General features: G+C 48.4%; 1 protein-coding gene across 1 annotated transcript in view; it reads right to left on the bottom strand.

Annotated features, from left to right (window-relative positions):
- The window catches only part of LOC119660950 (protein unc-13 homolog B), a 241,664-nt gene extending 230,168 nt beyond the window's left edge, over positions 1-11,496 (bottom strand). The window contains exon 1 of the mRNA XM_038069982.1: positions 11,291-11,496. The gene's annotated coding sequence lies outside the window, so the exon portion shown is untranslated. The remainder of the gene's footprint in view (positions 1-11,290) is intronic.
- Positions 11,497-15,741: the final 4,245 nt, after the last annotated feature.

Here is a 15,741-nt window from a genome sequence, read left to right as displayed (position 1 = left end):
GCTGCCTACACACAAGGCGCGAAACCATACCATATTCCAAATGTGCTTTAGAGTCGAAGGATTCTTCGACAATGACGTTTATACTGGTTCCCTAGCGGCAGGGAATCCATTGACTGCACATTTCCATTTAGATTTTTAACATTGCAACTATCTAATCGCAACCCCTTCCTTATCAACCACAAGAACATTGCCGTGCGTGGTTCCTGTAATCAAACATTTGTATTCTCATTACAGTTGTAGGTTTTCTTGTAAAGGATCCTTTTCTATAAAGTTAAACCCTCTCGTGATGGAAAGCACGATAATCTCAAGACTTTCGTTACGAAACTCGTCACCACTTCTATTAATCATAACCAGTTTCGTGATACCAGGTACTACCATTACCAGTAGCCCAGTCATCCAAGCTTTCAACCTCCGAATTCCTTCAGTCAAGACCAATTGACATGAATTTCGGGTGGGGGTAGAGAATGGTATAAGAAACAAAAGTTATATAGCGCCGATTTTCGCTTCCCCCGGAGTGGGGGCATCCTTTCTTCAGGGTTGGAAAATATTATATTCGCAATAATCACAGAAATCGATTAAATGGTCAATTTTCCATACATCCCGGGTTTAAATGGTACCTGCGCTATCTGAAGGAAGGCCTGAAACCAGAAGAGGCTCAGGACAGATCTAAGCCATCTCTACCGGAGCCGAGAAAGCGGGGAGCAGCATAGATCAGCCCGTATGAAGGGAATGCTCCCAAAAAACCCAGACCTGAACCCACAGTAGGAGAAAACCCGGGCAAGTCAGGAATGAAAGCAGGACCCAGGAAGCCCGGCATTAGCTATGCTAGTCTAGTCAAGGGCATTCGACTGGCCATACTGCCAAAAAGGTTTCCCGAGCAAATACTCACTCGGGAGGAACAGGAAATCATTGAGGAACTTGTCGTCAAGCAGATGATCAAGGGTTGGGCGTCGAAACTGGTGTTCACCGGGATACGCTTTCGACCAGGCCTTATACTGGTAGACTGCGCGACGGAAGGTGCCGCAGAATGCCAGAATAGATTGCCAGGCTGGGAAGGGGTGGAACTGTCAACATGTGCTGGAGATGATATACCAGGAGCTCACATGGAGACAGTTTTTCTCCCAAAGGCGGCGGCAATAGTAACAGAAGACCTTATGACACTCCTAATTGCTCAGAACGAAGTTCTCCATACTCGACTATGGAGAGCCTTCAGAAGCAAGGTGGAGGGAAAGGGTAAACTCCTCACGATCGGGGTAGATGACCGATCCCTAGAGGCAATTAAACATCGGAGTTGTCATACCAACTACCGATTTGGCAACATACCCGTGCATGTGCACAAGGAAAAACCAAGGAAAGCGACCTCGGAGGAGGCATCGGGTGGAAAACTTGCCGAGGTCCCTGAAGAAGTCGCGAAAGCCATAGAGGCGGAAAGAACTGGATCAACCAGGGAAATAGACCTGCTGCCCAGTGAAGAGCAGAAGCTGGACGACCTAGACCTAGGACTTCTAGGGCTCGGGGTGGACAGCGACGTGCATGAAAGCGCCATGTCGGAGGAGGAGGATGACACTCCGACAGTGGCGAAGAGCTCCAAACAATAACGGAGCCAATGGCCAGCACTAGGATAGCGCAGATAAACCTCCATCATGCGAGAGCTGCATCTGCAGTGATTGCAAGGGCAAATTCCAAGGAGAACATTCGAATAGTACTGGCTCAGGAGCCCTGGGTGTACCGGGGGCGGATTCGCGGTCTGCAAGGAGGAGACATGCAGGTAATTTGGGACTCCTCTTGTGAAAAACCAAGAGCTTGCATAATTCTCAAACGTAATTTAAAATACATATGTCTTTCAGAGTTCTTAACCGGAGACCTTGTGGCTATCCAAGTCTCATTGGAAGCCGGGAGGAGCACTCGAGAGGTAGTTGTAGCATCGGGATACTTCCCAGGAGACGAGAGCCGGGCTCCACCGGAACAAGTCACAAAATTAACGAAGTATTGCGGGAAGAGGGCATTACCACTTCTTCTCGGCTGCGATGCCAACGCCCACCACGAAGTCTAGGGAAGCAGCGACACTAATCGTAGAGGTGAGTACCTTCTCGAATTTATTCTTAGTAATAAGTTAGAAATATACAACGTAGGGAACACTCCAACATTTGTGACCAGCACCAGACAAGAGGTACTAGATATAACTCTAGGAAATACCCTAATGAACGGGATGGTCAGGAATTGGAAGGTGTCGGATGAACCCTCAATGTCAGATCACAGGATAATCAGATTCGACATTGAGGGTAACTCCGAAATAAAAAGAATAATAAGGAATCCCAAGAGAACGGATTGGGAATCCTAAACAATGCACCTGAGCAACAACATTACCCACCTTCAAGGAGGCGGTGACATCAGAAGCGAATTGGAATTAGAAACGGTGGTGGAAGACCTCAACACAATCGTCATTGACGCATATGAGGCCAGCTGTTCGGCCAAGACAGTCAAGTCATCAAGGGATGTACCATGGTGGAACTAGAACCTAGCCAGAATGAGAACGGAGGTACGAAAACCCTTTAACCGGGCAAAACGAACCGGGGACTGGCGGAGGTATAAAAATGCACTGACTGCGTATAGCAACGCGATCAGGGAAGCGAAACGGAACAGCTTTAGGGAATTCTGTGAAGAGATTGAACAGATCACAGAAGCAACCAGGCTGTACAAGGCTGTAACCAAAGACAGGGGAATATCCTCTGTCTGCTTGAAAAAGGAAGATGGGACATTCACCGAGAATGAGGAGGACAGGGTACACCTGTTTCTCAGAACTCATTTCCCGGGGTCCTACCTCACGGTGTCAGGCGACAACATTCTGCCTGACATCCCAACAACGAATAAAAGGGGAAGGAAAGAGAGCTGGAAACTAGCAAAAGAGGTTTGCTCAGAAGCTAGGCTAAGATGGGCAGTGGGAACTTTTCAACCAATGAAATCTCCCGGAGTAGATAGCATTTTCAAGTGCTGGGAAAATCCAGAGAGGCCTAGGAATTATCTTAGAGTCTCTTCTGAGGGTGGTAAGGGGGAGCATAGCACTGGGTTACATACCAAGGGCATGGAGACGGGCAAAAGTGGGCTTTATTCCGAAAGCGGGTAAAAAGGATCCTTTTCACCCTAAATCTTTCAGACCAATCTGCCTAACATCGTTCGTACTCAAAACGATGGAGAAGGTCATAGCCAACTATATTAGAACTAACGTTCTAAAGCGTAATCCCCTACATCACTGTCCACACGCTTACCGGGCAGGACGATCAACTGAAACTGCTCTGCATCAGCTGACAGAGGTACTACGGGACGCCATAGAAACAAAAGAAATTGCACTGCGCGCGTTTTTGGATATCGAAGGAGCATTCGACAACACATCGCACACAGAGATACAGGATGCCCTGAGCCGCAAAGGAGTGGGAAACACCCTGGCACTCTGGATGGGCAAAATGCTAGAAAGCAGACAAATAGAGGTACAAACAGGTACAAATTCTATTATCATGAACACCACTCAAGGCTGTCCACAGGGTGGAGTACTATCGCCGCTGATGTGGAGTATGGTAGTGGCTGAACTCCTGGACTTGTCCAGGGCTACGCGGACGACATTGTTCTAATCTGTAGGGGCAAATATGAAGACACCCTATGTGATAGAATCCAAACTGGATTAAGGGTTACTAGTGCCTGGTGCAGGAAGGTGGGACTGCGGATCAACCCAACCAAAACCACCATAGTACCATTCACTAGGAGGCGTAAGCTGGATCACCTGAAAGCCATAACATTACATGATATGGAGGTGAAACGAGAAACAAAGGTCAAATATTTGGTAATCACGCTAGACCAAAAATTACTCTGGAAGACACATGTCGGAAACACTTGTCGAAAAGCCACGAGGGCTCTGATGACTTGCAGATTCATAGCAGGAAAAAAATGGGGTTGCAGCCCGAAGATACTACTTTGGATATATACTGCAATAGTAAGACCAATGATTACCTATGGAGCGGTAATCTGGGCAGAAAGAACCCAACTCAGCACACAAGCCAGGGAATTACATAAGCTCCAAAGGCTGGCTTGCGTGTGTATCAGTGGGGCAATGAGCTAATTCTAGCTTAATCCCGTTTCTTCTATACGCGGCGTACGTGACTGCGCTTTTCTCCTTGTCGTGACCTCCACTTTCAGAGGATCCCGATTTGGTAGCTGTTTCAAGAGTGCTAGGAGGTCTTGATTATGAAGTAGACCTGGGTGTAGCCTTCCATATTTCGCGCTCTCAATGATCCCTCTTAGAGTTCATTGACGGTCCAGCAAAATCTGAATTTCCAACTGCGTTAATAAAAAGAGCTCGATTACATCACTCCGTCGCTCCTCGAAGTTCACCGCACTCGCTGTCAAATTCAAAGCTACTGCTAAAGATCCATAGAGCAACACGATTCGCTTTCGTTCTTTCGCTTCCTGCCCCCTCGTCTCGTTGTATAATTCGTAATTGGACTTCATCACGCTCACTTGTTCCTCCAGTAAATGGAAAGTCCGATTCTCCTTGGCATTCAACTCCGCCAGCCCATCATTAATTCGCTTCTCATCCTTGGAATCCATAGTACCAAAGAGAGTCTTGCTAAGCCTCCCAATACCATCAAAGAAAGATCGCCTTCCATGTCGGGCCTCGGAAGATAGAATCCAGTTTACTAGATCTTCGCGTATCTTTCAGTAGGACACTATCACCAATGTGTACCTGAATAGAATTCATCTTCCTGTCGTACCCGCTCTTAGATACCCCCTTAGCGTTCATCAAATTTTCTTTCGCATGCTTGAAAGCAACTTGCAGTTTCCTACGCAGCTGCTTATGGTACGGTTGGTCATTGTAAACCGGCTCAGGGGTTCTCTTTAGACTACTCGGTATATCTGACACAAACCCGAAAAGAGTTTCCATCGGACACAGCCGCGTTCCAGAGTGGGGCGTGTTATTGTAGGCAAGAGCCGCCGTCCTGAGGTATTCGTCCCAATCTCCAGGTGCATCATCCACGAAACATCTCAAATAGTTCCCCAAGGTCGAATGCTGCCTTTCTACAGCATTAGACAGCGGATGATATGCCGTCGTTTGCAACTTCTTCACATTCAAAAGTTTAGATACAGACTTGAAAACCTCACCTGTGAAATTTGCCCCTTGATCCGTCACAATGGACCGTGGTGAAGAATAGCGACTAATTATTTCATTAAATAACACTTTAGCCACTGTATTAGCTTCCTGGTCAGGCAGTGCAGCGAAATCCACAAACCTTGTCAAGTCGTCCACCATCGACAGAATGTACTAGTGACCCCTCGGGGTCTCAGGCAACGGTCCCACCAAATCGATATATATCTTATCGAATGGCCTATCCGATACCGAAGTAACCGCCAACGGCATCCTCGTTTGACGATGATTCTTGTTCTTCTGGCATTTGAGACACTTGGCCACATGTCGCTGGACGTCTTTTTTCATCCCCTTCCACCTGAAAAACCTTCTGACTCTAGCGAAAGTTTTACTGGCCCCAAAGTGGCCTCCGAACCGTGAGTCATGATAGTCTCTAAGGACTAGCCGTATTTCCTCTGGACTCCTTATTTCTTGCACGTCTTGCCTCTCTCGGACCTTAGGCTGCCCTAACTCCTCCTTACCAGTGCGCTTTTCATCTTCTACTTGCACCTGTCCTCTTGATCGCGTTAGCACTAAGCAAGCAGACCCCGGCTCTGCTGAGGCTTCTCGCTGTACCACCCTACTCAAAGCATCTGCATTCCCCATATTACGGCCCGGCTTATATAGCAATTCGTAATCATACTCAGACAACTTCTGTTGAAGCCGAAGCATCCGGCTAGTGGTGTCTCTAGCCTTTAGCATTCCCTTCAACGACTTGTGATCCGTGAACAATTTAAATGGCCTCCCCAGGAGGTAACAACGGTAATTTTTTGTCGCTCATGTCAGTGCCAAAATTTCTCGCTCAGAAGTTGAGTAATTCCTCTCCGCTGGGTTCAGCATACGACTCGCATACCCCACTGGCCGTCCCTCCTGGTCCAGTACCGTACCCAGAGCTTCTCCACTAGCATCTGTCACCAATGTAAATTCCTTATCGAATTGCGGATACGCCAAGACGGGCGGCGAGACTAGTTCTTTCTTCAATCTCTCAAAAGCCTTGTCGCACCCTTCATCCCATTCAAAGAAAGGAAGGAAGGAAGGATTTTATCTGCTTGGGGGTTTTTGGCCGTGGGAAATCCCTGACTTTCTCTGTTAATTTGGGATCGAGTCTAATTCCATCTTCTGAGCAAACGTGCCCCAAGTAAGTTATCTCCTTTCGCAGGAACTGACACTTCGCTGGCTGAAGCCTCAGCCTGGCTTCACGGAATCGTGGGAATATCTCTCTCAATTTTCGGTTGTGCTCGTTCAGGTTTTTGGCAAACACGACTACATCATCCAGATATACAAAGCATTTTATACCCTGTAAGCCTGACAAGACCTAGTTCAGCAAAGACTGGAAAAATGCGGGAGCAGTTTTAATACCAAAAGGTACCCTCTTAAACTGCAGGTGCTGGTACAAGAAACTGAATGCAGTTTTACATCTATCCTCCTCATCGATAAGCACTTGGTGGTACCCTTGCGCCAAATCGAGTGTAGAGAAGTATCTTGAGTTCCCAAGTTCATCCAAGATATCCTCAATCCGTGGCAATGGATATGGCATAGGTACCACTTTAGTGTTAAGGTCACGGAAATCTAAACATAGGGGAAAAGTTTTTTCCCCGTCCTTTAGCTGCTTCTTCGGTACCAGAATGAATGGGGAGTTGTATGGACTATCACTTGGCTCAATTATATCGTCCTCCAAAAGTTTATTTATCTGCCGATTACATTCATCCCGATGAGCCTGCGGTATCCGATACTGTGGCTTATTTGCAAGCACCGCGCCCGGCAACAGGGGTACCGAAAAAGTCTTTACTTCCGTGTACGGCAACTTGTCCCCAGGGAGTAGAAATATATCTCCATACTCCAGGCACAACTGAGTAATGCTATCCCTCTCTTCCTGATTAAGATTCTCCGATAACTCTAGTATCTCCTTAAACTGCTTAAGTCTATCGGTGTTCAGATGTCGGCTCGGTCCTTCCTTCAGTTGACCGCATCCCAATTCTCTTGATGTGCTAGCATTTTCGGCACCAGATTTTCTGGTACCACCACCTCTCCTAGAGTCTCCTCTAGATTCCTCCTTTCTTCCACAAATCTCGGACAGTGGAAGAATATATGCTCTGGGTCCTCTGGGACGCCATCGCAATTAGAACATTCGGGTGAGGTCTCCAATTTAAACCTGTGCAGGTATTGGCGATATCCTCCATGTCCCGTGAGAAACTGGGTGAGATTATAATTAATCTCGCCGTGTCGTCTCTCCGACCACTCCTTGATGTCAGGAATCCTGTTAGTCCACCGACCCTTTCCCGAGCGTTCCCAACGCTCTTGCCATCTATTTATGAATCTCTCCCCCTCAGCGTTCTTCGTCTGCAATAAGGGAGAGATTGGCTTCGCATAGTATATATTCGCCATCTCATCTGCCAAGATCTCAATCGACATCATTCCAGAGATGACGAATGCTGCATCATCTGAAATAGTCCTGAAGGCAGAGCATACCCTCAGGGCTGTCCTCCTGTAGACTGCATTCAGTTTGCTAGTGTTAACTGACATGCGCAACGCCTCCCTCCAAACTGGGGTCGCATAGAGCATAATTGAGGTTACCACCCTGGCTATAAGCAACCTAAAGGTATGCCGTGGCCCTCCCACGTTCGGCATCATCCTCGCCAGGGCCATACTAGAAATGGATGATTTATCACAAACATACTGTCCGTGTTGCTTATAGCTGAGCTTCCTGTCTATCACCGCCCCCAAGTATTTGATGGTCGGCTTGGAAGTGATGATATGATTCCCAATTCTAACACAGGCGTAATTTCTCTTCCGGCGCTTCGTGATGAGTACCGCTTCTCTTTTTTCCTCCGCAAGCGTCAGACCAGAGCTCTCCAACCAGCATTTGACAGCACTGATTGCCTCACTTGAGAATAACTCAGCATCTTCCAGATGCTTTGCGACAATAACCAGCGCTAACAAATTTGATGGCATCAATGGTTAATTTGACTTTACGGAACCCATACTGCCGATCTGAAAGGTCGCCTTGGCTCTCAACAACCGGGAGTAATCTATTATAGATTCCCTGCTCTAACATTTTCCTCACCGTGTCCAGAAGACATATGGGTCGGTATGACGATGGTTTACCTGAAGGTTTACCTGGCTTGGACAGAAGTACCAACTTCTGTCGCTTCCATGCCGCTGGAAATATCCCCTCGGACATGCACGCTTCGAACAACTCAGCGAACATATCCGGTCTGGATTTCACGGCAAGCTTAAGGGCCTTATTCGGTACTCCGTCCAGTCCCGGCGCTTTATTATCTCCTATTCTACCGTAGATATCCAACAGCTCATCTCTAGTGACTGGAGGAATTGCTATCACATTCAAAGGTGGTTGGAATGTGTCGGCGCTCTCGTCTTGCTGGGGGAATAACCCCTGGATGATTTTTAGCAAGAGGGTGAGACATGTGATCTGCGGAAGTGAACGTCCTCTGAATTGTCCCATCGCGATTCTGTAGACACACCCCCCCTGGGTTTATATCCACTTCTGAGCAGAGCTCCTTAAAGCATTCCCTTTTGCTTCGCTGGATGGCGAGCTTGAGGTTCTTCCGAGCTGCCTTATAGGCGCACTCTTTTTGCCCCTGATCAACTTTACCTAGCGCCCTCTGAGCCGCTCTTCTGGCTCGGTGGCAGGCTGATCGAAGGCCGGTCAGTTCATCATTCCACCAGTAGTTTAGTCTTCTACGGGCAAATGAGCACCTCCTAGGCATGGACGCGTCACATGCTTTGGCGATGCATTGCACCAGATGGACAGCTCTTTCCGTGGAGGCGCCTGCTTTATCAGATTGATCTAACCACACCTCTATGAAGGTCTGTTCATCCAAAGATTTTGCAGACTAGCCTGAAATCTTTTTCGGTTTCGGGGATGATAGCTCTTTGCCCTGTGGCTCAACACATGTCTCAAAGAAGATTGCCTGATGATCGCTGTGCGTGTAGCGTTCACTGATACACCAGGACATACCTCGCGTCAGCGCAGGGCTGACAAAGGTCAGGTCTACAACCCAGGCGGACCCTCCTTTCTGAAAGGTGTTTTCAGCACCTTCGTTAGCCAAAACTATGTCCATCTGCGCAAAAGCTTCTAATAAACTGCGCCCCCTAGCATTTGATTCTCTGCTACCCCACTCTAGGGCCCAAGCATTGAAATCACCAACAATCACCTTTGGACTTCGTCCCCTCGCGTCGAGAACAAGATTATCAGGTTCTCATCTATCTGCTGCATCAGCTCATCGGCAATGATACAGAAGTGGACGTCATACACTATGACCCTAGGCCCAAGTTTCTGGGTCACAACCACATCCAGGCCGTGCTCTGAGAACTTGGGGTTCTCCACCACCTTTTTCCGCTCTTTTTCAGAGGGCACCCTAACGGCCATTCGGCCCAGAAGCCCGAGTTACGTTCACAGGGCCAACCAACAGGTTCTCAGAACACAATATAATGTTCATAGTTTCTCAGGACATAGCTACAAAATCAGCATAATGTTCCCACAGTATCTGCGCATAGATACTGAATTCTGCATCATCAAAACAACATTCGTATCATCCCATAACATCATCACCATGTCCCCAGAGTATCTCCACATGTACATGAAGGTGGATAGAGGAAGGGAAAGGTGGGTCGAGTTATTAGGGACGGAGGGAAGGCCAGGAGTAACGGGCCAGGAGAGCATAGGAAGATTAAAGTCGCCACAGAGGATGAAAGGAAGTGAGGAAAACAAAACGGTTAGGGCCTCTGATAATCTGTCGAAGAAATCCTCGTACAGAGAAGGCGGGCTTAGGCAGGGAAAATATACACACGATATGATAAAGGGACATACGTTTGGCGGAAAGACACGTATGATAACAGAATCGTAGGAAGAGGAGGAGGAGCAAAAGATGATTTCGGCACGGAGGGGGACTTAACAGCTATTAGGGCACCTCCGCCATTTGTCTTGCCAAGCGCAACGCAGTCTCTGTCACAACGAAAGACAGAGTAATCTTCGAGGAGCTCAGAATCTAAAATCCTGTCATCCAGCCAGGTTTCAGAAATGCAGATGACATGATGTTGGAATGCTAAGGCAGACAGTTTGAAATCCGATAGCTTGGTCCTTAGACCCCTTACATTTTGATAAAATAGTGTATAGTTATTGGAATCATTCAGGCGGGCGGGTCGGAAATTTTCACGAATCTTAGACCTCTGATAAGGCTTAACGAAGACCCCCTGTGGCCAAAAGGAGGATTGGACGATAGCATCGAAGGGATATATCACTTTGAAGGAAGCTATCACTCGATCAGGAGAGCCATCCTTCGTCAGCTTCACACAGGAAAGAGGTGACAAAGTTCAGTTGCTTTTGCTTCTGATATAGGCCAGAATTTCGTCGGGTGTAGTGGAGTACGCTAGCCTTGACACGAACAGCTGTTTCGGTGGCTCGGACGACATGAGGTCGGAAAGGCCTGCGGTTCAGCGGTGGCAGGCGTCGATGATACACAGGAGGAAGCGTGCGGTGGTGCTAATGTAGCGACTCTAGGATAAACGCCAGGACTTCGTAGCGCATCCGATGTTGCGTAGGGAACTTGTCCCTGGGATGGAGGATTTTTCAGTAGGCTAGCGGACGTCCACCATCTTTTATGGACACCCTGGAATAGAGCGAGGCAGATAGAGGCAGAGAATTAGAATTAGTCGACCGAGGCGACTTAGGTACGGCGCCAGTTTTGTTGGCTGCACGTTAGGGGAAAACGCAAAGGGAATACCCAAGCATTTGGCAACCACGTAACATTTGCTGTATCCTCGACAACAGAGAAACAGGAATTAGTAACGAAGATCGCCTAATGATATGCAAAAAAGTCGAAGTTATTTGCAAATCACTACACTTGAAACAAAAAGTAATTGACCGGGAAACAGTAATTTCAAAATTTGATGCAAAATATTGTTTTCGGAACAAAATTTTAAGTCTTTGAGCCGCACCAGATTTCTCAGGGAAAGGCTCAGAGAATAAGGTAAAAGGAAATTGCAGAGTAATCTCGACAAAAAGTCCGTTTAGCACATCCGTTCGACTCAAAGTTCACAGGGATATATACTTTACTGGTTGTTGCTCCTCCTTCGAACTACTATCTACACACTTACCTTACGGCTTATGAGCCCGCTCCGCTTCCGATGACGTTCCCGTATCCGTGGGACGGACTTCACACTTTTTCCTGCGTGGCGGCATAGTCTAAAGTATCGAAAACTAGTTGAGAAACTCCGGCACAATAATATTAACGGAAAAAATTAAAAATCAAATTTTTCGACACCGCAACCGTAAAATTTTTTTTAAGACGACAACACTTTTTTTCGACTTTTTCCAAATATTCAAAAAAAATTCCCGGGCGGTAACCCCGACACTGAATTCCTGACAAGTGCACGAAATTGGCCACAATTGTGTACCGTACGCGGTCACTGATCACTTCGCACTAATTAACGTAATTTGTTTACGACTTGCATCGTAAACAACCGCAACCGCATCGTTCAAAAGTACCGCAAAGGGTCACACTAATTATTTGTTTACAAATTAAGGTCGTGGGAACAAAAACACTCGAATTTGGGGCAAGGCCGGAAAATAATTCCGGAACACGGCGAAAACGCGTCCACTCGCAACGAGTGCTAATCGACAAAGGCTTGGAAGTGACGATGCAATTCCCGATTCTGATTCGGGCGTCATTTCGTAATTTTGCTGCGTTTAGTGATGAGGATCGCTTCCGGGTTTTCCTCCGCGAATGACAGTCCATCGCTCTCTAACCACGCCTGAACAACACTGATTGCTTCGCTTGAGTACAACCCAGCATCCTCGAGATGCTTTGCGTCCTTCCGGAACCGGAAGGTTGACTTCATCATTATACACGACGTTCCACAGGTGTGGGCCCAGTACGGAGACCTGTGGGCCTTAGGCAGCAGCACCAGCTTCTGCCGCTTCCATGGTGCAGGAAAGATACCCTCGGACATGCACGTTTCGAACAACTCCGCGAACATATCCGGTCTACATTTGACGGCAACTTTTAGGGCCTTATTCTGTATGCCGTCCAGACCCGGGGCTTTGCTGTCGCCTATTCGACTGCAGATCTCCATCAGCTCGTCCCTGGTGACTGGTGGAATCGGCGTCACATTCAGGGCACGCTGGAAAATGTCAGCACCCCCTTCTTGTTGGGGAAATAACCCCTGGATTATTCTCAAGAAGAGTATAGGGCACGTGATCTGCGAAGACGATCGGCCTCTGAATCGTCCTGTCACGATTTTATAGGCACTAACCCACGGATTGATGTCCGCTTCCAAACAGAGCTCCTTAAAACATTCCCTCTTACTGCGCTGGATGGCGAGCTTGAGGTTCTTGCGAGCTTCCCTATTGGCATGCTCCTTTTGCCCTTGATCGATCCTACCTATTGTGCCCTCTGAGCCGTTCGTCACCATTCCACCAATAATTGGGTCTTCTAGTGAAGAATGAGCATCTCCTAGGCATCGACGCGTCACATGCCCTAGAGATGCTTTGTGTGACATGGAGAGCTCTATCCGTGAAGGTGCCTGCTTTGCTAGGCAAGTCTAGCCACACCTCCACGAATGTCTGCTCATCCATCGCTTTTGCAGACCATACTGGTGTTCCTCTGGATTTCGGCTTTCGCGGTGCGGGTCTCCTGCCTTGTGGCTCCGTCCTTAGTTCAAAGGTGATTGCCTGGTGGCACGTGAAGTCCCCGCAGGGCTGACAAAAGTCAGATCTACAATTGAACCAGTTCCCCCTTTCCGATAAGTGTTTATATCGCCTTCGTTGCCCAGAACCACATCCAACCAGGCGAATGCTTCTAATAAGCACCGCCCCCTTGCGTTAGTTTCTTTGCTGCCCCACTCGATAGCCCACGCATTAAAGTCCCCAGCTATCACCTTTGGACTTTGTCCCCTTGCGTCGTGAACAAGATCGTCCAGCAGGTCTTCAAACTCAGGCAGTGTGAGACTCGGTGGGGCGTAACAGCTATATACGAATATACCGCTTATTTTTGCCCACAGGAAGCCTCTAGCCGCCTGACTCATGCCACATTGTATGGCTTGACAACCGCACCGTCTGTTTGTCTGTCCTTGTGTCTGTCTGTCTGTCTGTCTTTATGTTTTGCAAACAAAACCTTATTGAAATCGGTTCAATGTCTGTCTGCCTGTCTGTCTTTTTTTTTATGGCGGTGGTAATCTTAGAAGGACACTGCCGCGCCAGGTTGCAGGAGCGTGTGGGATTCTTACCCACTAAAACCACCCCCATTTTCTCTTTTTTCCTTTCCCGCGGGACCCCGCCGTAAAGTATTGCTTCACGGGTTGGACTGCGCTTTAAGCGACCAAGCCTTCCGTTCTTCGCGTCCTCCTTGCGCGCTCCGCTCTTCCAAGTTCCTCCTGCATTCTTTTGATTGCGGAGTTCACCGCACACCAGTTTCCCTCCCACTTCAACATTTCCTCGACGATATTCTGCGGGCTTAGGTTGGTTTTCAAGGAGTCTTCCAGACTCCTCCTTTCTGAGAAAAATCGTGGACAGTGCAACATAACATGTTCCGGGTCCTCAGGTGTGCAACCACATTCAGGACACCAGGGAAAATCATCCAGCCTGAATTGGTGCTGGTACTTCCTGTGACCACCATGTCCTGACAGGAATTGCGTCAGATGGTAGTTAATGTCGCCGCGTCATCGCTGGATCCACTCCTAAATACGGGGAATCAAAGTGTGGGTCCAGCGACCCCTCTGTGAGTCGTCTCACCGTTTCTGTCACTTCTCCACCGACTCTCGCCTTTCCGCCTTTCGGTATTCTGCATCCTTTTCAGGAGGATTCATTTTCCTTGTCTCGTACAGGCAGCTTGTCTCACTTGCCAGAATGTCTATCGGGATCATTCCCGCAATAAAACACGCTGCCACGCCTGATATTGTTCTGAAGGCGCTGCACACCCTTAGCGCTATGGTTCTAATCCTTTCTGCAGTGTCCTCTGTCGCGCAGTCCACCAGTATAAGGCCTGATCGAAAGCGTATCCTGGTGAACACAACCTTCGAAACCCATCCCTTGCACATCTACTTGACGACAAGGTCCTCAATGGTTTCCTGCTCGTCACGAGTGAGTATTTGCTCTGGAAACATTTTTGGCAGTATGACCAGTCGAATGCCTTTGATGTCACTAGCATAGCTAATGGCGGGCTTCCTGGATCCTCCCTTCACTCCTGACCTGCCCGGGTTTTCTCCCCCCTTGGGTTCAGGTTTGGATTTTTTGGGAGCATTCCCTTCATGCGGGCTGATCTCTGCTGCTCCCCGCTTTCTCGGCTCCAGTAGAGATGGTTTAGGTCTGTCCTGAGCCTTCTTAAGGGCCTCTTCTTGTTTCAGGCCTTCCTTCAGATAGTGCAGGTACCATTTAACACCGGCGCCACTGAGACCTGTCTCCTTCCGGACGTCTGTTATATTTATCTCAGACGTGCTTTTGCTGGTCCCTGCTCTTTGAACAGTGGCATTCGTTGGTTGTTGTCCACGCAGTATACCAATGTTAACCTTGGATCTACTGCTTGACGCCCCCTTCTTGGGTGTAATCGCCTGGCTCTTAGTATTTCGGAGATGTTCCTCCGCCTGATTAACCAGTTTTTTGTGCGTTACGGGGCCCCGCTTTGTTGGTTTTCGTTTTCTTTTCTTTGTTGTTTGTACTCATTTAATTCCCAAGAGTATGGGGGTTAGGAGGTCCGCCGTGCCGTAGCCCCCCGTAGCACGGTAAGGTCTAGCTTAACCACTGAGGCGACCAGGTATCAGTGAGGTTCCGTTCGAAAACAGTCAGTTACCCCGGACTGCAAACCATCCAGTAGGCACGGTTCGCAAAACACCCTGGATTGGGGGAGGTGTTTTTCGGCCCCCCGGTCTAGATGCGTAGCGTTTTGTTAATAGTAGGGTCACCTCGCACAGGATGTGGCGATCACCACTCACTAACGGTCTTGGTAGACGAGAGGCTTAGCCCCTGAAAAGCAACACATCGCCCTAGAAGAGAGACAGTCCATCCTCAGAGAGAGATAAATTGGCCTCAGGGAGCTATGTTCCGCACTGCTTGAACGGAGCAGAAGTGTCTTCCATTCGCAAAACGAAGGTTGGTGTAGTCCTTGACCAACTAGGAAGCTATGTTCTGTGAAGTAGTCAAGGCCCTTCTGGGAGAAAAAGCTTCCTCCAGAACCAGGTAAAAGAGGCCATCAAACGCGAATGTCCAGATGTAGCCAATGCCCGGATAGGTATCACCTCTGTGAATGCTCGAGGCCAAAGCTCACCGTGGTGGAAATCCCCGAGTAATATGCGAGGAAACCCCTTAGCAGCGGGAGAATCAAAATTAGATGGGTAATATGCAGGGCACGAATGTGGATAGTCCCTCAAAGTGCTAGAGGTGTCTGGACTATGAACGCACGTCAGCAACTTGCAAGGGATCGGACAGGAGGACAGCATGCCGGAAATTCGGCCAAGTAGGTTATCAAGCGAAGACCTGCAATGAAAGCGAAAGTTGCGTTCTCAGCAGGGATCGTGGCGCGTCGCACACACTACGGGCTCGGGACGGTGTCCAC

Source organism: Hermetia illucens, chromosome 7 (assembly GCF_905115235.1).
Source record: "Hermetia illucens chromosome 7, iHerIll2.2.curated.20191125, whole genome shotgun sequence".
NCBI classification, from domain to species: Eukaryota; Metazoa; Arthropoda; class Insecta; order Diptera; family Stratiomyidae; genus Hermetia; species Hermetia illucens.
The sequence above is the reverse complement of the archived record's forward strand: the minus strand, read 5'-3'. Positions and strand labels throughout refer to the sequence as shown.